We start from the raw sequence: 21392 nt of genomic DNA on the forward strand, positions 1-21392 counted from the left end.
TTGCAATTAAAGTTTCTCTACAAAACCAAGACCTCTGTGTGTCGTGCTGCTTGGCTCTGCCTACAGGAGCAGGTGGGACCCCAGAGCCTGCGTGGACAGTCAGTGGGGTCCCAGCCTGCCCTGCTGGCACGGGGTTGGGGTGCAGCACGAGTGTATGTCCTTAAGGAGCTGCCATGGAAGTACTTGACCCAGGGGAAACAGTGTTTTTCCAAGCCAAGCGTTCAGTGGATAGGTTTCCTCAATTCTAGGAAAGCTAAGTCAGGGTTTCAACTGAATTTGCACTTTCTGGGGCTTGTCTATTAATGGGATGTGCTGGCTAAAAAGAAGAGCCTAGAAGTAGAGTGTTTAAATCTGAGGTATGTGAATGGGGCTTGTCCATGAAATCCCTAAAGCTGTGGGTCAAATGTGTAAGGTCAGGACATTTTAGAAGGGGGAAGGAGTGTTACTGAGTTCTCCACAGTATTTGTGACCCACAGAAGGTCACAACACACCCATCCTGACCCCCACTGCTCCACGGTAATGTGGAAGGCAGCGTTTGCCCTCTAGGCACACACGCGGTCACCTTGCCCCTCAGCACTGTCAGCTGTCTTGGTAGAAAACCTCGCACTTCAAGTGAAGCATGTTGACGTCTGTTTATAGAAGACCTGGGAATCCAGGTATTTTTTTTCAGAACCAAAGTCAGCTCCGGGAAGTTGACTCACGGTGAAGTGACCTGGTTAGTTCAGCTGTGGCACAACCAGGACCTGCACAAAAACCTCATTGTAAGTTTGTGCCATAATATCATCAAAAAACAGCAGAGAACATGTGACCCGGACCTTCTGCGTCTCAGAAAGGCTTATTATCAACTGAAGGAGACAACATGTAGCCTTTGCTGGGGACAGTGGTCTGACACGTCTCGGGCCCATCCTAGGTGCTGCCCCGCATAGGGCTCTTCCCAGGCCTGCCCCATGTGGGCAGCCTGGTAGCGCTGGGCTGGCAGGGTGTCCCCTGGCTGGATCCTTTGCGGCCGCTGCATTCCAACAGGGCTACCGCTCCCCTGAGGGAGGTGCTGCCTTTGTTTCTCCCTGAGGAGACACAAAGCACAACCAATAGGAACGAGCGAGCCCTGTAACTGCAGCACCTACGGAACTGTGCTCCTTGAGCAACGTTTGTGTCTGCACATTTCCCTCAAAGCCACTTCAAGCTGAAGGCCCTGTATCAGTCCCGAGTCCTGAGGCTCAGAACCGCCAAAGGCAGGTCATGCCCCAGAAGCCTTTGGCCAGGGGTTTATTTAGGGAAGGGTAAGCGTGGCTGGTCCATACCTGGCCTGGACAAGGAACCTGGTCTGCCCTGATGGTGCCAGCAGCAGCAGGGACTTGCCGCTTCACCCTCTAGGTGTGTTCACGCTGAACTGTACATCTGAGCTGCCTCAGACGGTGACAGGCAAGAAACACCGCAGTCACCAAGTACTGGAATCGGGTTTCCGACTTTGATTTTGGAAGTTCTCACATTGTTTCCTACCGACCCCAGTGTTCTGCAAACAGTGGTCAAGGCTCTTGCTTTTAGGTTTAGCTACTGGATTTCATGACTGGGTTCCTGCTGTGGTCTGAATGCTTGTGTCCCTCTGACCACCAGAGAGTCTCAGATGAAGACCACCAGTTCAGATTTCCCTTGATTTGTCATTTGCTTACTCTTTTTTTGTGAAGATAGGAAGATCTGCAACCACACTTGGGCCAGAGCTTTATTTTGATGGATGGATTTCCCTGGGCTTGATGTTGTCGGCATCAGCAAGACTGAGAGGACCCTCCAAGGCACAAATGTGCCTGCATAGACGGCTTGCCCGTGGGGTCACAGACCCTGATGTGGAGTGCCTTGGCCAGGGCTCTCCTCTGCTCCAGCCCGGTCTGTCCCATGGGCTGTAACCAGGGCATGTGTCCTCCATTTTGTCCCCCCACCTTTTCCTTTGTCCTGACCAAGAATGTGCCTTGACTGCTCTGTGACCTGGTCAGCTGCATGTTCCCCCTGCAGGCTAGAACCCTAGCTGGGGCCTTGCTTCTTACCAGACACTGATAAACATGTTGTTTGTTGCCTGAAACACTGAAAGATCTGACATGTTGCTAAGCATGTGGAAACTGGTCCCCCCCCCAGCCAAATTCCTTGCACCCTCATATAAATTCCACACCCCGCCCCCACACTGCAGCATGCCTAGGCAGAAACCTCCTTCCTGGCTGTCCCTCGTGAGGCCACACTGCAGCCCTGTGAGTATGGAAGTTCTCCTAACAAATGCTTTGGACTGACCACCCTGGTGTTAAATGCTTCTGCGTTGGGAATCCCACTGGCTCTCATCCCAACTGGCTCTCGGTCACCCAAGTGGAAGGTCTGGAGCAGTCCCTTGTGGGAGCTCTCCTGCCACCACTTTTGGGGTGACACCAGCTGACAGTTCAGCCAACAGAACACCCAGCCTCAATCCTGGTTCTTCCCTGGCCTCTTACCAAGTTTAGTCAAATAGCCGGCAACGGGAAACCGCGCTCTTGGAGAAAAGATGTAACCAGGTGTTTTAGGGATCCATCAGGACATTTCTGTTTCACCATTTGTCACCTTGAACAAGTGGAGGCTCCTGTGTCTGAGACGCCATGGATCTTGGCTACTCCAGAGGTCACTCCAGCTCCCTTTCCACGCCAATACTGAAAACAAAATTCTCCCCAAACCCCTGCAGGGATAGGACAACCTTCTTGTGAGAGTTTCTGGGGAGTTCTTCTTCAGAGAATGAGATCTTTGCTGCTCAGTGAGTGATGAAGGTTATGGTGGTGTCATGCTTGGAACTCTGTCAGCTTGGCACACTCAACTCAAGAAAGATGGAGTCAGGATTGCCCAGAACCAAGGAGGGGCGCAGCCAGAAGCATGTGGTGGGTGAAGTTTGGCCACCTCAGTCTACCAGTGACTCGTGAAAAAGGCACAAGGCAGAGAATGGCCACTATGTATTTCCTTTGGTACAAACTGCCATTATTTTAGTCTCCACTGACTGGACCGTCTCCCATGAGCAGATGGGCCCCACCACCCTGCAGCAGCTCCCACAATGGGCCAGCATCCTCCTCTGAGGCCACAGTCCCTCTGCGGGCCAGGCCAGACAGAGTCAGATCGTCTGTAGCCGTGGTGTTTAGGTGCCCACGTGCTCTCAGGGTGACTAACTCCCACCTCCCCACAGCACACGGCAGGGCAGCCTGCAGACCTGGGCCTAACTCAGAGCTAGCTTCCTTTCAGCTTGGTGCCATCTGAACTTCCTCTCTTCCCCTCAGTAATGACTCGGTCCCTTTTGGAAACAAGCATGAGAGGGAAACAGAAAGGAGGAAAGAAGTTTTTTTTTTTTTTTTTTGAGATGGAGTCTTGCTCTGTCACCCAGGCTGGAGTACAGTGGTGTGATCTCGGCTCACTGCAAGCTCCGCCTTCCAGATTCACACCATTCTCCTGCCTCAGCCTCCCAAGTAGCTGGGACTACAGGTGCCTGCCACCACACCTGGCTAAATTTTTTTGTATTTTTAGTAGAGATGGGGTTTCACCGTGTTAGCCAGGATGGCCTCGATCTCCTGACCTTATGATCCACCCACCTCAGCCTCCTAAAGTGCTGGGATTACAGGCGTGAGCCACAGTGCCTGGCCAATAAGGGTTTAAAATTTTTTTTTTTTTTTGGTTTTTAGAGACTGAGTCTTTTTTTATTTTGTTTTGTTTTGTTTTGAGACGAGTCTCGCTCTGTCTCCCAGGCTGGAGTGCAGTGGCACCATCTCGGTTCACTACAAGCTCCGCCTCCCGGGTTCACGCCATTCTCCTGTCTCAGCCTCCTGAGTAGCTGGGACTACAGGTGCTCGCCACTGTGCCCGGCTAATTTTTTTTTTTTGTATTTTTGGTAGAGACGGGGTTTCACCATGGTCTCGAACTCCTGACCCCATGATCTGCCTGCCTTGGCCTCTCAAAGTGTTGGGAATACAGGCGTGAGCCACCGCGCCAGGCCTAGAGACTGAGTCTTGCTCTGTCACCTGAGCTGGAGTGCAGTGATGCAATCACAGTTCAGTGCAGCCTTGAAGTCATGGCCTCAAGCAGTAGCTGGGACTGCAAGCATGTGGCCACACCTGACTAATAATGCTTATCTTTAAATCTGACAGGGCTGACAAACCCTGGAAATATGAAACCAACATAACTTTAAGCCATAATGGATATTAAGAAAACAATTCTGGGAAATACGAAATAAACAGCCTTGTTGCTCACACACACACACACACACACAAAAAGAAAGAAAGAAAGAAAGAAAAGAAAACAATTCTGGAACCCTTCAACAATCATGTGCTCTTGGGGTTAGTGGGGAGCCCTGTTCAAGCCTCCCCACTTTATGAAGGATGAGGAGGCCCAGAAGGGAATGGCCTACAGTGTCTTGCAGTGGGAAAACCAGCTTTTTTAGCTCTGCTCCCTTGGAGGGGCTACTGAGTCAGACGGGTTGGACAGTGGGGTTGAACCAAGTGTGGCTGCAGGTTGGGGTGGGAGGTTGGGGTGACTGATACCCCCAGGCCTGGTCCCTGGAGGGTCCTCCTATGAACCAAAAATAGTCAATGTCCACTGAACGTTAAAACAGACTTCACGCTGTAATCCCAGTGGTTTGGGAGGCTGAGGCAGGAGGATCCCTTGAGGCCAAGAGTTCAAGACCAGCCTGGGCAAAAAAGTGAGACCCTATCTCTAACCTCCCCCCCAAAAAAAGACAAACAAAAGCCGTGTGTGGTGGCCTGCACCTGTAGTTCCAGTTACTCAGGAGGCTGAGGTGGGAGGATCACTTGAACCCAGGAGTTTGAGGCTGCAGTGAGCCATGATTGCACCACTGCAGGGAGGGAGGGAGGGATGGAGACTACCTCTAAAAACAAAAAAATTAGATTAACAAAACTTAAAAATATAAAAATAAAAAAACAACAAAACCAAAAACAGCCTGGCTCATTCTCTTCAAGGTCAGTGCTCCTGCTACTCTGAAACCAGCTGGTGGCCACTCCGCATTCTGTGAGCCCCTAACGAAGCAAACCCCAAAATGCAGCTGCCTGTCAGCCTCCCATGATCTGGGGAATCCCTGAAACTGCGGAGTGGGCCAGACCAAGGTGGGACGTCCTCTGCCATTTACCTTTGGTGTGGCCTATGCGAGCCTGGCTCCCTACCGTTTCCCATCTGGGCAGAGCTGGCTGGGGAATGAGGATCTGTCCCTTCTTGCTGGTCCCCAAGGGTGGCCTTTCTGGTTTTGTAGTGGCAGCGCGACCTTGCGGCGACATGGGCTGACCAACATTTATGTTAGGAAGGAAAACGGGCAGAGGTGAGGTGAGAGAACTGAGAGGGAAGGAAACCACCATTGGCCCTGCTTGAGAAGCAGCCACAGCCAGGGCAGGTGGCATCAACAGTGGTGTCTCACCAGCGGGGCGGGGGGCTGCACAGCAGACCCGTTAGTCTGTGGCTCACCTAATGCTCCCGTCGGACAGTGCTGCTCCAGCACATTCACGACACGCCTTCAGCAACCCCGAGCCAGGGGTGTGAGCCACACATGCAATTCTTTATTTATTTTTATTTTTTGAGACGGAGTTTTGCTTTTGTTGTCCAGGCTGGAGTGCAATGGTGCAATCTCCACTCACCACAACCTCTGCCTCCCAGGCTCAAGCGATTCTCCTGCCTTACCCTCCCAAGTAGCTGGGACTACAGGCATGCGCCACCACGCCTGGCTAATTTTGTGTTTTTAGTAGAGACAGGGTTTCACCATGTTGGTCAGGCTGGTCTCAAACTCCCGACCTCAGGTGATCCACCAGCCTCAGCCTCCCAAAGTGCTAGGATTACAGGCATCAGCCAACGCCCCCAGCCACAATTTAAAATTTTCTGGTAACCACTAGAAAATTAAATTTCTAGTGAAATTAATTCAAATAATATATTTCAATTAACCCAAAATATCCAACATATTATAATTTCAACATGTAATCAGTACATAAGTTATTCATAAAATGTTGCAATCACTTTTTTTTCCTTTTTATTTAAATAGAGATGGGATTTCACCATACTTCCTAGGCCAGTCTCAAACTCCTGGACTCAAGTGATCCACCCACCTTAGCCTCCCGAAGTGCTGAAATTACAGGTATGAGACACTGCGCCTGGACTGCATTCACTTTTGTTCTTTTGTTTGTAGAGACTGGATCTTGCTATGTTGCCCAGGCTGGTCTTGAACTCCTGGTCTCAAGTGATTCTCCTGCCTCTGCCTCCCAGTGTTGGGATTATAGCCGTGAGCCACCATGCCCTGTATTCACTTTTGTACCAGTCCCTTGGCACCTGCTGTGCATAACACGCAGTGCAGTGACCATGCCAGCCATATATAGCTCGTGGTTCCTGCATCAGGCAGCACAGCTCATGTGAGACTCACGGCTTCCACATAGCAAATGTCATCATCTTACATGCTCTGGACAACTTTTTTGTTTTCGAGACAGAGTTCACGGTCTGTCGCCCAGGCAGGAGTGCAGTGGTGCAAACTCGGCTCACTGCAAGCTCCGCCTCCTGGGTTCCGCCATTCTCCTGCCTCAGCCTCCCCAGTAGCTGGGACTATAGGCGCCTGCCACCATGCCCGGTTAATTTTTCTTTTTTTGTATTTTTTTTAATAGGGACGGGGTTTCGCCGTGTTAGCTAGGATGGTCTGGATCTCGACCTTGTGATCCACCCGCCTCAGCCTCCCAAAGCGCTGGGATCACAGGCTTGAGCCACCGCTCCTGGCTCTGGACAACTTTTAAAAATGTGTAGTTTCCCTAAACTTAAAAGACCGCTTGACTGAATTTACTTTTCCCTCAATGACTCCATACCCTCACCACGACAAGCATCACCCCCTGTTCTTCTGGGGTCTTCTGTTTCCCCCTCCCTGTGGGTATGAATGAGCCTGTTGGTGGTGGTCCTTGCAGGCTCTCTGGATGGCTGGGGACAGGCATCCAGAGAAGCCTGGGCGCCTGCTGCAGTTCACAGAGGCAGGCTTGAGTGGGCCTGGCCCACGGCCTGGAGAACTCCACACCTGAGTCATGTGTGAAATCCATGGCCTCCATGTCCCCCAGGTGGATCACTCTGACAACATCCCCTTATGTTCTCCAGATTCTGCCATTACTGGGACAGCGGAGCTCCGTGTGTTCAGATGTTGCAACATGCGGGCATCAGACAGCTCTCGGTATCCCATCTGCTGGCTCTACCTCTCACTCCGCAGCACACTCCTGGAGTGGCCCCATCTCTGCCCCACTCCCCTCCACCTTCTCCCCAGGTTCCCCACAGGGCATCCCCCCAGGGCCTCTGTGCCCTCATATCCTGGCCTTCTGCTGCCCAGCTTACAGGACAGAGCCCTCAAAGAGCAAAGACCCTGAGGGGTCCAGCAGGCCAGGTCACTCCTGTCCTCGTGCTTTGGGCTTCCTCCCACTTCTCTTGGAGCCCCCCTTCACTCACATGGCACCCCTGATCCTTCTGGTCCCTCTATGCCCGTGTTCCCAGAGCCACGACTCCCGCATACATCTTTTTTTTTTTTTTTTTGAGATGGAGTCTCGCTCTGTCTCCCAGGCTGCAGTGCAGTGGCGTGATCTCACCTTACTGCAACCTCCGCCTCCCAGGTTCAAGTGTTTTTCATGACTCAGCCTCCCGAGTGGCTGGGATTATGCCACAACACCTGGCTAATTTTTGTTTGTTTGTTTGTAGAGATGGGTTTTTGCCATGTTGGCCAGGCTGGTCTCTAACTCTAGACCTCAGGCCATACACCCACCTTGGTCTCCCAAAGTGCTGGGATTACAGGCATGAGCCACCGTGCCTGGCCCCTGAATACATCTTGACTGTGTCCTGCCATCTCCCTCCTCCCGCCCTGGGCCCAGCACCTGGACAGCACTCTGCCTCACCCACCGCCTCCCATCACCCCAGCTCACACCTCCGTGGCCCTGTTGACCCCTCCTATCCCACCCTGTGTAACCCTTACTGCTCTCCTGCTCAGAAACCTCCTCCTGTCTCCATCACTGGTGGTTTTTCTCGCCACCTCTCACTGGACCAAGTGTGACCATCTCACTTCCCTGCCAGGCTTTCTGCACTGAGAGCTGGGCCCAGCACCCAGAATTCCTGACTGAGTGGCAATATCCCCTGGAATGACAAGGACTCTGTTCCCAGTTTGTTCTTCCCCTTGCAAACCTGTCCTTCAATTGCTCATCTCAGCCTGCAGTCCGTGCACTACCCCGGCCTGTCCCTCAGCCTCTTTCCACCTTCCCTTGGGCCTGAGCTCTGGGTGGCAGTGAGGTGGGCGCTGTGGGGAGGAGCATACAGGAGGTGTGACCAGAGCCCCCTGGGCTCTCACAGGCCCCTGGTGCTGGGTCCCTGGTCTCATCACAGCTGGTGACACCTGGAAGGTGGCCCCATCTCAGGAGTGAGGCGAGCAAGGGGGCTGGGTGCTGGAGTGTGGTCAGGGGACCAGCACACAGCATCTGTGTGGTGCTGCCCAGGACGCTTGGGGAGGGCGGGAGCCTCTGTTTCAGCCTCCAGACTTCCTGTCGGGAGAGAGGATAGCTTCTAAGAGGCCGAGGTGTTTGTCACGCCTGGGGCTGTGCTCTCCAGCACAGCACACCACCCCTCGGCCTGCTGTCCTCTCCTGGGGTGGGGGGAGTTCTTTACAGGGCACAAGTCTCACTCACCACAGTTCACCTCTGGGGTGTGGGGTGTTGATCCTATCCCCGGATGCCAGCCCAACTGTGGGCCATACCATGTCTCTAATAAACAGAGCCACAAATCGTGCCCTGTCGCTAAGCTGCAGGGCAGCGATGGCCTACATGGTCCTGCCCTTGCAACTTACAGATTTTCCTGCCTCCTGGGGCCAGGCACTTTCCATGGAAACAAGGGAGAGCACCAACCCCCAGAGATAAGTCAATAAACGCGACCTGAGAAAGAACAGGCAGCAAGAGAGGCGGAGGGAATGGGGCAGGGCTGGAGAGAAAGGTGAGTGTGTGGCAGCCAGGCTGTGGGGCAGAACCCGAGAGGCTGCAGGCCGAGGGCCCGAGGAAAAAGTGGGCCTCGCAGTGGGGCTACTGTTCCTGGCAGAGAGAAAGGAGGCCTCTGGAGGTTACAGAGAGACACAAAGAGAACAGAGCATGGGGTCAGTGAGGCCAGTGCACAGTTGCCTGGGGCCTCTCAGGGGATGGTAATGGGTGCCCAGGCCCTGCCCCCATGGGGACAGCGTGCTCTCCACCCCTTCTCAGGATGCCTGTGTGGGTGTCCTCATGCTTCCAGGCAGGGAGCCAGCTCTGGGCCTCCTTCCAGTGGCCTGGGAGGTTCTGCTGCCTTTCAGAGGGAGCCGTCAGGAGCAGAAGCAACACGTGGGGAGGATGAGCAGGGACCGAGGCTCCATGACAAATCAAGGCCTCAGCATCTGCTGGTCAGCCCCAGCCACCATGCTGGACAGAGGAGGCCCTTCAGGTCCCACAGGTCTCTGCCCCCTGGGAGTTCTGCCTCTGACTCCCATCCTGCAATCCCCAGAGGGAAGCTGGCCAGGGCTGGTGAAGCCCCTGCACAGGAACCTGGGCCCAGGTCGGGTACAGGCAGGGGGTGGTGGGAAGACCTCTGCTGCCCTGCTTCCTGGGCACTTCCCTGGTGGCTGTAATGCCACAAGACAGGGACCAAAACTGTGCTTTTTTTCTTTTTTAAATTTTTAATTAAAAAAAAATTTTTTTTTGAGAGGAGTCTCACTCGGTCACCCAGGCTGGAGTGTAATGGCATAATCGCAGCTCACTGCAACCTCCGCCTCCTGGGTTCAAGCGATTCTCTTGCCTCAGCCTCCAGACTAGCTGGGATTACAAGTGTGCACCAGGCCGGGCGCGGTGGCTCAAGCCTGTAATCCCAGCACTTTGGGAGGCCGAGGCGGGCGGATCACGAGGTCAGGAGATCGAGACCCTCCTGGCTAACATGGTGAAACCTCGTCTCTACTAAAAAATACAAAAAACTAGCCGGGCGCGTTGGTGGGCGCCTGTAGTCCCAGCTACTTGGGAGGCTGAGGCAGGAGAATGGCGTGAACCCGGGAGGCGGAGCTTGCAGTGAGCTAAGATCCGGCCACTGCACTCCAGCCTGGGTGACAGAGCCAGACTCCGTCTCAAAAAAAAAAAAACAAGTGTGCACCACCACTCCCAGCTAATTTTTGTATTTTTAGTAGAGACAGGGTTTTACCATTTTGGCTAGGCTGGTCTCCAACTCGACCTCAAATGATTCGCCGGCCTTAGCCTTCCAAAATGCTGGGATTACAGGCCTGAGCCACCAATCCTGGCTCAAAACTGTCTTTTAAAAAAACTTTTATTGGCCGGGCGCCGTAGCTCAAGCCTGTAATCCCAGCACTTTGGGAGGATGAGACGGGCGGATCACGAGGTCAGGAGATCGAGACCATCCTGGCTAACACAGTGAAACCCCGTCTCTACTAAAAAAATACAAAAAACTAGCCGGACGAGGTGGCGGGCGCCTGTAGTCCCAGCTACTGGGGAGGCTGAGGCAGGAGAATGGCGTGAACCTGGGACGCGGAGTTCGCAGTGTGCCGAGATCCAGCCACTGCACTCCAGCCTGGGCGACAGAGCGAGACTCTGCCTCAAAAAAAAAAAAAAAAACTTTTATTTTTGTGGGGGCCGGGCGCGGTGGCTCACGCCTGTAATCCCAGCACTTTGGGAGGCCAAGGCGAGCGGATCACGAGGTCAAGAGATCAAGACATCCTGGCCAACATGGTAAAACCCTGTCTCTGCTAAAAATACAAAAATATTAGCTGGGTGTGGTGGCGGGTGCCTGTAGTCCCAGCTACTGGGGAGGCGGAGGTTGCAGCGAGCCAAGATCGCGCCACTGCACTCCAGCCTGGCGACAGAGTGAGACTCTGTCTCAACCTTCCCGCCTTGACCTCCCAAAGTGCTGGGATTACAGGCGTGAGCCAACGCGCCTAGCACAAAGTCGTCATTCCACAACGTCGTCTTGATTCCTGACTTTGTGGAATGAAGGTATGAGTGAAGAGGCAGAGGAGCCCTTGCCGGCCTGGAGCATCCTGGGACACGCGCTCTGGGTCCACCTGGCCTGGACGTGTCTCCTAAGGATAGCAGCGAGGCCAGGGAGCAGAGCCCACGGATGGGCCCTGCAGGGGCTCGGCTGAGGCCGACAGAAAGGCGTGATCATTCAGGCCCAAGCCGTCGCTGTGCCGCGCCTGCCCCTCCCCGCTCCGCCACTGGGGCAGGGATGACGGGCCCGGCTCTGACTTAGGGTCTCGGGCACGCTCGACGTGAGCAGAGACACGGCCGCAGAGTCCTGGGGCTCGCTCGCCAACCTCTGCCAGGCACACATCGACTTGAGCATCTGGAAGACGGCCAGGGGGCCATTTTCAACTTCAGCAGGTCCACCAGGGTCCTGGCAGGGACAGACGCCGGGCCGGTGAGCCCTGCCCGCCCGGCGCGGACCCGGGCCCCTCCCTGAACACCCGACAAGGGCGAGAGGCTCCTCCGGACCAGCGAGCCCGGACTGACAGGGAGAGCACAGGTCGCGGCGTAGGGGGGCGCGCGGCCGCCATCTGTCCAGCTCACTTGAACACCTGGAGGTCGATGGTGCCGCCCACCACCTGCGCCAGCTCTTACAGCTCCATCTCCTCAGCGCTCCGCGCCTTCTCCCGCCGCAGTGAGAGCTTCTGCCGGGCAGCCTCCAGCCCGGGGGCGCCGCGCGCCCCGGCCCAGGCACTGCGCCCTGCGTGGGCGCTCCCACCGTACCCCCTACCAGTTGCGCCCGCCGCCCTCTCCCTGCAGCGCCAGTGCCCGGCCTCCCAGGCGGCAGTGGCTGACCGCAGGGGCCCGCTCCTTGGTGGTCAGGGCCTAGGGAGGCCCTGGCCGAGCATTGGTCATACTCGCTTAGGGGGCAGCACCCATCCCAGTGCCAGGCATGCACTGAACGCTCAGTAAAATTTGCCTGTTGCAAGAAAGCGTACAATTGTCTTATCCGCGCCGGTGTCCCACTAGGGGGCGCTCCAAGGCGGCACTAAGCGCCCTGCTTAGGCGCACGCTCACTCCTTGCTGGAGAGAAGGTGCTTGCACGTAATGGTAAGGGAAGAGGACGCCACTACGCAGGCGCATTCAGTGGCGGCCCACCCTCCCCGCCGCACTCCTGCCTCGCCACCTCCCCTCCGCCACCTGGCCGGCCTTCGCTTTGCACACGCGCCTTTTGATGTAGCCTCCTAAAGAGGCAGAGCCGCTTTTCCCGCGTGACACCCCGCGCAGCTTGATGATGACATTTCGGCACCAGGTGGCCGAATAGCGGCTTCCAGCTCAGAGGCGGGCAACACTGTGGGTTCCACAGGTGTGTGGCGGGGGACGCGCGTGAGACGGTCCTGCGCCCCGGCGGCTTCCCGGAGCCCCTGCCATGGCCGTCTCCGTTCCTCCGCGAGTCCTGGGACTCGGGCCCGCTCCGGCCACTGTGCCCCGACCGGGCGGGCTTGGGAGGCGAGGGCCGCAGTTGAGTCCTCATGACGGCACCCTTTGGTCATGCCATTGTGCCACCTTCCCGCGCGGCGCCTACACTCTGTTTCGGTAGGTGCTCCTTGAAGGTTAACATTCGCTGAAGGAATTGAGGGGAGGAGAGCTTCGTGTTGAAGTTGAGACTTGGGCTCAACAGGTGCTGTGGGAGGATGAGCGGGTGTGGGTCCCAGCTCGACCCTTCACACGGGATGCTTGACTTCTCCAAGCCTCGGTTTCCTCATCTGTGATAGGAAGGTCCCGATTGCCAATTGACAGGACAATTGGGCTGCTGCTGCTGCTCAGGGGAGGTCTTGGCAGTGACAGGATTTACTTGGAATGATTGGCGTTGCCTGAGGGCTGTCGCTCTCCGAGGAAACTCCAAAACGGGTTCTAAACGGGTTCCGAAGCAGCTCCTGAAGAAAGTGTTGAAGAGGCGAGATGAAGCGGACGCTTGGTGCATGGCAGTGGGGTGTGATGTGGGAGCGTGGCCATGGCAGGGTCAGAGAATGGCTGTAGGAGACACCGACCTCTCTTGGAAACTCCCGGGTCTGAATTTCCTCTTGGAAATTCCCGGAAATTCCTCTGGGCCTCAGTCTTTCTTTCTTTCTTTTTTTTTTTTTTTTTTTTGAGACGGAGTCTCGCTGTGTCGCCCAGGCTGGAGTGCAGTGGCGCGATCTCGGCTCACTGCAAGCTCCGCCTCCCGGGTTCCCGCCATTCTCCCGCCTCAGCCTCCTGAGTAGCTGGGACTACAGGCGCCCGCCACCGCGCCCGGCTAGTTTTTTTTTGTATTTTTAGTAGAGACGGGGTTTCACCGTGTTAGCCAGGAGGGTCTCGATCTCCTGACCTCGTGATCCGCCCGCCTCGGCCTCCCAAAGTGCTGGGATTACAGGCTTGAGCCACCGCGCCCGGCCGCCTCAGTCTTTCAATCGCTGCCTATGAAAGCTTCCTCTGAGCAGAGATGCTCTCACTTCAGAGCAGAGAAAGCTCTGCACTTAAACAGTCTCCGATTTTGTGCTGCTTTGATCATTCTGCAGTGCAGTGTTTTCTTGACCGAGTGCCTCAGGAGTGAAGTGTTTTAGGTTTTCCTTAACACTGAACTTGGTAAGTAGGTTAAAACCTGAGAGGTGTTTTTATTGCCAGTGGCAGAGATTCCTGTCTCCTCTCACCCCTCCCAACTGCCTACACGGCCTCCTTACACCCAGCCTCTCTTCCTCCACATAGACTGCCAGGTGCCACCCCTGTGCCTTTACTTGTGCAGTGGGCAGAGCTGGGCCATGAAAGCTGTCACTAGCCCACCAGTGGGACTTGGGAGACTTCCTCTCTGCGCAGTCTAGGTCTCAGCATTTTTCATTTTGGACCTGGGTGGGCAGAGAGGTAGGAATCTGGAGAGTTGATCCTAGTTTTCTGATGGTTCATTCATTCAAAGGCTCCCTTGGTGGAGCTTGCACTTCCCCTCCATTCATTATGTAGAGGACAGATTTACATAGAGTACATCTGACTTTACTTTTAAGAGGCTTTCTCCTTCTTCTCACTAAACAACATAACCCAATAGTATGGGGGGGATTTGCCCTTATCTCAGATCTGTGAGGCCGTCTTTGTATTTGAATCTTGGTTCTGCCATTTACTAGCTGCGGGGGGGTAAGTGACTTATTCCCTTTCTGCCTCTCCCTCATCTGTACTGACCTGCACTTTGTTACATCTGTATTTGAAGATGGTTTTTCTATTCTTGTTTGACAAATTTAGCAGCTTAAATCAGTACCCATTTATTATCTCATAGTTATGTAGCCTGAAGTCCAGGCAGGCCTGGCTGCGCATCACAAGGCTGGAATCAAGGTGTTGGCAGCTTTGCTCTTACCTGGAAGCTCTAGGGAAGAAGCTGCTTCCGGGCTTATTTAGGTTGCTGGCAGAATCCAGTTGCTTGGAGTTGTAGAACTAAGGTCTGTTTCCTTGCTGGCTGGGGACAGCTCTGTAACTTAAGGTCCACTAACTTAGGACTCTAAGTGTATCTGCAGAATGCCTTCCATTCTGCAGTACCCAGATAAATATTTGACTGAAGAACCAGGGGACAGGAATCTTGGGCAGCTATCTTTAGAATTCTGCCTACCACTGAAGATGAAACGAGGAAATATATGGAGAGTCCTTAGAGCTCTCCTGCTCCTTAGAGCAGAGTATGTCCTGGCGTACAGCAAGTGCTGTACAAGCATTACCAAGGATTCACCACCACAAACTTGGCTCTGAGGCTGCTCACTGTGGGCTACATGAGAATGGTGTTTCTCTAAAACATGGGAACTGCTAGTCAGGCACAGTGACTCATGCCTGCAATCCTAGCACTTTGGGAGGCTGAGGCGGGAGGATTGCTTGAGCCTAGGAGTTCGAGACCAGCCTAGGGAACACAGCAACACCTCATCTCTGCACACACACACACACACACACACACACAAATTAGCTGGGCATGGTGGCATGCACTTGTAGTCCCAGCTACTAAGGGGGCTGAGGTGGGAGAATCGCTTCAGCCCAGGTTGAGGCTACAGTGAGCCATGATCATGCCATTGCATTGCAGCTACTTGGGAGGCTGAGGCAGGAAGATCACATGAGCCCAGGAGTTTGAGGTTGCAGTGAGCTGAGATCATGCCACTGCATTCTAGACTGGGTAACAGAGCAAGACTCTGTCTCTAAAAAAAATAAAAATAAAAAATACAACATGGGAACATGTGGTGTGTGTGTTGAGTTACACAAATGTTTTCCTGGGCATTGTGAAACTATCTAATATTTTGTTAGGGATAGTTACAGTGGCTTACACCAGTACTCCCAGCACTTTGGGAGGCTGAGGTGGGAGGATTGCCCGAGGCCAGAATTCTAAACCAGCCTGGGCAACATAGTGAGACCCCATCTCTACAAAAACAGAAAATTTGCCGGGTGTGTTGGTTTACACTTGTAGTCCCAGCTGCTCAGGAGGCTGAGGTGGGAGGATCGCTTGAGCCCGGGAGTTTGAGGTTACAGTGAGCTATGATTGTGCCACCGCACCCTAGCCTGGGTGACAGAGTGAGACCTTGTCTCTGAAAAATAAAAAGATTCTGTTGTGTTGTAGATGTCGAGATTTCGTCTTTGTTTTTCCACAATGGCCACTTTCGACTCTCCACTGGAGGCTGCTACAGCGTTTCCTCACCTGCAGCAGCCCAGCTTTCTACTGGTAAATATCAGCTGCCCGTGTGAGTGTCAGTGTGGCCATAGTTCTATAGCTGAGGTGCTTGACTGTTGTTTCTACTGACTTGAAGCTCTCCAGTGGTGGTTTTTTAGGGGCATGTGATGGAAATAACACCAGACTTAGGGTTAGACTCCTTCAGCTTGACTTTGCCTCCTTATTACTGAAGGACCTTGGATTTACTCAACCTCAAGCTCTGGTTTTCTCATACAAGACTAGTTCATTCAAATGTTATTTTCCTTCCTTCCCAAGGGTATGAGCAGAAAGTGAGAAGGATGTAGCTCAGAATGTTCATGGCCTGTAAATCCTTATGCATACATAAAGCTGCTCTAGTAATCATAACTATCATCCGTGAAAAATGGAGAGGCACTGCTGTGCTGGGGGCAGCTAGGTTTGCACTTTAAGTATTAAACATGATGCTGAGAACTGGGTGCCTGTAGTTAAGGCTACTCGGGGGACTGAGGTAAGGAGGGTCACTTGAGCCCAGGAGTTTGAGACCTGTCTGAGCAACATAGTGAGACCCTGTCTATACAAAAAATAAAAAAAGTGGCCGGGCGCGGTGGCTTAAGCCTGTAATCCCAGCACTTTGGGAGGCCGAGACGGGCGGATCACGAGGTCAGGTGATCGAGACCATCCTGGCTAATACGGTGAAACCCCGTCTCTACTAAAAATACAAAAACTAGCCGGGCGAGGTGGCGGGCGCCTGTATTCCCAGCTACTTGGGAGGCTGAGGCAGGAGAATGGCGGAAACCCGGGAGGCGGAGCTTGCAGTGAGCTGAGATCTGGCCACTGCACTCCAGTCCGGGCGACAGAGCGAGACTCCGCCTCAAAAAAAAAAAATAAATAAATAATAAAAATAAATAAAAATAAAAAAAAATAAAAAAAGTTAGTCAGGCATGATGGCACACGCCTATAGTCCAAGCTACTTGGGTGGCTGAGACAGGAAGATCACTTGAGCCCTGGAGGTTGAGGTTGCAGTGAGCCATGATGTAGCCACTGCACTTCAGCCTGGACCACGGAGCTATACGCTGACTCAAAACAAAACAATTTTCTCTCTCACTCTTTCATTTTCCCTTAGTCATCCCTGCCCTGATGTGTCTCTTCCTCTCTCCTAACTGCACTCTGGAAAGCACAGCCATGGTTGCAGAGCTGTGTTTGGTCTGGGCCCTGCTCATCTCCCAGGTTCCCACACCTGGCACAGTTCATGCTACAGGTAGACAGGCAATCACAGTATGCAGTGAATGCAATCTGGCTTTACTTTTTTTTTTTTTTTTGAGACAGAGTCTCACTCTGTCACCCAGGTTGGAGTGCAGTGGTGCAATCTTGGCTCACTGCAACGCCCGCCTCCCAGGTTCAAGCGATCCTCCTGCCTCAGCCTCCCGAGTAGCTGGGATTACAGGCATGTACTGCTACACCCAGCTAATTTTTGTATTTTTTTTAGTAGAGATGGAGTTTCACCATGTTGGCCAGGCTAGTCTTGAACTCCTGACTTCAAGTGATCCGCCTGACTCGGCCTCCCAGAGTGCTGGATTACAGGCGTGAGTCACTGCGTCCAGCCTTGGCTTTACTTTTAAAAGGCTTTCTCTTTTCACTAAACAACTTTACATCATCAAATAACCCATTTATCAATTAGAGGGATTTTTTGTTTGTTTGTTTTTTGAAATGGAGTCTTCCTCTGTCGCCCAGGCTGGAGTGCAGTGGCACCATCTCGGCTCACTGCAAGCTCCGCCTCCCAGGTTCATGCCATTCTCCTGCCTCAGCCTCCTGAGTAGCTGGGACTACAGGTGCACGCCACCATGCCCAGCTAATTTTTTTGTATTTTTAGTAGAGACTGGGTTTCACCGTGTTAGCCAGGATGGTCTCGATTTCCTGACCTTGTGATCTGCCCACCTCGGCCTCCCAAAGATGATTTTTTTGAGAAGGAGTCTCGCTCTGTTGCCAGGCTGGAATGCAGTGGCGCGATCTCGGCTCACTGCAACCTCCACCTCCCAGGGTCAATCCATTCTCCTGCCTCAGCCTCCCAAGTAGCTGGGACTACAGGCACGAGTCACCATGCCCAGCTAATTTTTGTATTTTTAGTAGAGATGGGGTTTCACCATGTTGGCCAGGATGGTCTTGATCTCCTGACCTTGTGATCCGCCTGCTTCAGCCTCCCAAAGTGTTGGGATTACAGGCGTAAGCCACCATGCCCGGCCCACTTAGAGGTTTTTAATTTTATGCAGAAATCAATTTTTTCCTATTGCACCTTTAAATAAAAACTTCCTTGTTGGTGGCAATCAAAGAGTTGTTGCCTGGGTATGAGGGGAGGGTCTGGAAAGGAGGGAGTCTGAAAAGATACACGAGGGAACTTTCTAGGGGGCAGAAATACTCTATATTGACTGTGGCGCTGGTTACACAGGTGTAGACATTTGTTAAAACTCAAAACTGTACACTTAGATCTATGCATTTTATATGTAATTATTATTATTATTTTTTAAAATTTAAACAGCTCTCTGTTCCATCGCAGCCCATAGTAAATTGAACTTGGCTGATGAGGGCTTGATCCAGGGTCTGTACTGAGATACATCTAGAGCCCCAGTCACCCTGGGGACAGGCCTTGGAGGAGCTGCTCTCCCTTCCCTTCCCCCATCCCTCTGATGAGAGTCACTCACAGGGATGGTGCTAAAAGAGGTGGGGCTGTCTGCTTAAAGTACTGATTTGCTTTCTTTCATCTCTGCACCCTGGAAAACATACATCTTGCACGGAAAATGCCATCTCACACTTTGTAGCACATTGTAGTCATGTCCAGTAGGTTCGCTCTAGGCAGAGCACACCCGCTGCTGTGATGAGATACAGGGCGTTTTGTTGTTTAATTTTCCCTCATAACCAACATGCTCAATTTCTCAGCCAAGGAGAGCTTAGATCAAACCTCAGCATAGGTGCTAATACACTTCACAGTTTAAGATGCAAAGCTCATGTGCAAACCTGCACACCATGCATAGGTATCCCAGAACTTAAAATAAAAGTCAAATTAAAAAAAATATAGATTTTATAAAAAGACAATTTGTTTCAAAACTCAAATATGAATCAGCCATATGTCTATTGCCAATAATATTGTCTATGTGTGTATTTGCCTGTATAAATAATACTCTGATTGTGTTAAAAAAAAAAAAAAAAGAAGCAACAAAGCTCTTCTGGTGAGTCACTGTCACACCGCCTAGGTGGTCCTAGGGCTGCTGAAGGAGCCTGACCTCTCCCTTGGTCTTGGCAGTACTGCACTATGAGGCCAAGGCAAGTCTGTGGAGAGGGCGCTGGAGATGGAGGCTTGTGAGTAAAGGCTGCACCGTGCCATGGGCCTCTCCAGCTGCACTCAATATGGCCTGCCCTCCTTCCTAACGCAAAGCCAGTCACACTCAACCACACAAGTGTCAATGGTGAGCAAGCTACACATCTTAAGCACAGCAGTTATTTAACCCTCCTTGCATTTTTTTTAGAAAAGCCCAGAAGATGCCAAAATTCAGTTAACATACAGATTTTTTAAAACGACATCTGTAAGAAACGTTTTGTCCCCACGATATTCAGGGTAATCACCAGTCACAAGCTTTGGGTATTTTTTCCCTTTCTTTATTCTGTCTTTCAGATTTTCTCTATCAAGAGGTCTCCAGCCTGGGGCAGTGGCACGTGCCTGTAGTCTCAGCTCCTCAGGAGTCCGAGGCAGGACGATCCCTTCAGTCAAAGAGTTCAAGGCCAGCCTGGGCAACATGGTGAGACCCTTTCTCAAAAAATAAAAAAAAGAAAGATAAGAAAAAAGACTTTCCAAATGATACTAATTACCTCATCCCCAAATCAATGTATAGGTCCACAAAAAGGTGAAATGGGAGCTATTAGTGTTTGACAATTTAGGCAAAGTTAACATGAAGTTCCCCTTACCTCACAAAAAGCACCTCTTCTATTTGATTATTTCTAAGTCTTCTTGATGAAGCTGCATTTCTTTCACCATTCCTTTAAAGGGTTTAGCTATAAATAAAACAGTAAAATTAGGCTGGGCGTGGTGGCTCACACCTGTAATCCCAGCACTTTGGGAGGCTGAGGTGGGTGGATCACCTGAGGTCAGGAGTTCAAGATCAGCCTGACCAATATGGTGAAACCCCGTCTCTACTAAAAATACAAAAATTAGCCAGGTGTGGTGGCGTGCTCCCAGCCACTCAGGAGGCTGAGACAGGAGAATCGCTTGAACCTGGGAGGTGGAGGTTGCAGTGAGCCAAGATCATGCCACTGCACTCCACCCTGGGCAACAGGGTGAGATTCTGTCTTAAAAAAAAAAAAAAAGTAAAATCAACAATTTAGTCTAATCAGTCTTATCAACTATACAAAAATTTGGGCTGTTGTACTAAGTGATACTAAGTGATACTTTTTAAAAAAGTTTACTTTTAAAAATAGTATCTGTAAAGTTTTGGGAAGTGATTAACACGGATGTTTATAATGAACAAATATGGTCATGCACCGGATAACATTGTCTCAGCCATTGATAGACCACATATACAATAGTGGTCTCATAAGATTATAATGCTATATTTTTACTGTACCTTTTCTATGTTTAGATAAACAAATACTTACCATTGTGTTACAACTGCCTACAGTATTCAGCACAGTCACATGCTGTGCAGATCTGTGGTCTAGGAGCAACAGTCTGTCTGTACCATAGAGCCTAGGTGTGCAGTAGGCTTTGCCATCTGGGTTTCTGAAGTAGACTCTGTAATGTTTGGACAATGACAAAAATCACATAACAATGCTTTTCCCAGCAGGTGTCCCCATCGTGAAGCAACACATAACAGTATACTTCAATATGTATTATAGCAAATACCATCACTACAGACATCTGGTCAAAGCCAAGGTTCGCCTATTGAGAGAGCAACTGATGGGCACGCTGCAGTGTGCTGCTTAACGCCAGCTGTAGCCCATGTGCAGGATACGTGTGCATGAGGTGGGTGAGTCCTGAGTTCCACCTGTCCACACAGCAGGAGCCACGGGGCAGCTGGGGGGACACAAGACATTCTTCAAGACAATGCTGGTCTTAAAAGTACCAGAGGTTGGCCACGTGCAGTGGCTCATGCTTGTAATCCCAGCACTTTGAGAGGCCAAGGCGAGTGGATCACTTGAGGCCAGGAGTTTTGAGACCAACCTGGCCAACATAGTGAAACCCCATCTCTACCAAAAATACAAAAAAATTAGCTGGGCGTGGTGGCACGCACCTGTGGTCCCAGCTACTTGAGAGGCTGAGGCAGGAGAATTGCTTGAACCTGGGAGGTGGAGGTTACAGTGAGCCAAGATCACACCATTGCACTCCAATCCAGCCTGGGCAACAAGAGCGAAACTCCATCTCAAAAAAAGTGCTGGAGGTCTCCCTGGACTCTCACAGCAGTCCCGGATAAGCCCTGTGGCATTTGTGACAATAATGTCCTCTGATCAGGCAGTTTACACTGCTCTTCCTGTCCACATTGACTCTTTTGAGAGTAATTGTTATTTACATTTTACAGATGAGAAAACTGAGCCAGGTTGCTGTGGACAGTGTACCAGGTTGAATACTGTCCCCAACAAAATTCATGTCCACTTGGAATCTGTGACTGACCTTATTTGGAAATAGGGTCTTTACAGGTGTAAGCAAGTTAAGATAAGGGCACAGGCTACAATAGAGTGGCCCTAACTCCAACACT

At 51.9% G+C, this 21392-nt stretch overlaps 1 long non-coding RNA gene and 1 pseudogene across 1 annotated transcript; both read right to left on the minus strand.

The window, feature by feature from the left end:
• Positions 1 to 906: 906 nt before the first annotated feature.
• LOC117096523 lies at positions 907 to 12116 on the minus strand (annotated as a pseudogene).
• A 7242-nt stretch (positions 12117 to 19358) lies between these two features.
• Positions 19359 to 20416, minus strand: LOC117095982. The gene is made up of 3 exons (XR_004442277.1): positions 20296 to 20416; positions 19609 to 19695; positions 19359 to 19450 (listed from the first exon to the last, which is right to left on the minus strand). It is a non-coding gene; the product is annotated as an uncharacterized LOC117095982 (long non-coding RNA).
• Between the last annotated feature and the right edge of the window lie 976 nt (positions 20417 to 21392).

The sequence above is a fragment of the Trachypithecus francoisi genome, unplaced genomic scaffold (assembly GCF_009764315.1).
Source record: "Trachypithecus francoisi isolate TF-2019V2 unplaced genomic scaffold, Tfra_2.0 Lachesis_group14, whole genome shotgun sequence".
Taxonomy (NCBI): domain Eukaryota; kingdom Metazoa; phylum Chordata; class Mammalia; order Primates; family Cercopithecidae; genus Trachypithecus; species Trachypithecus francoisi.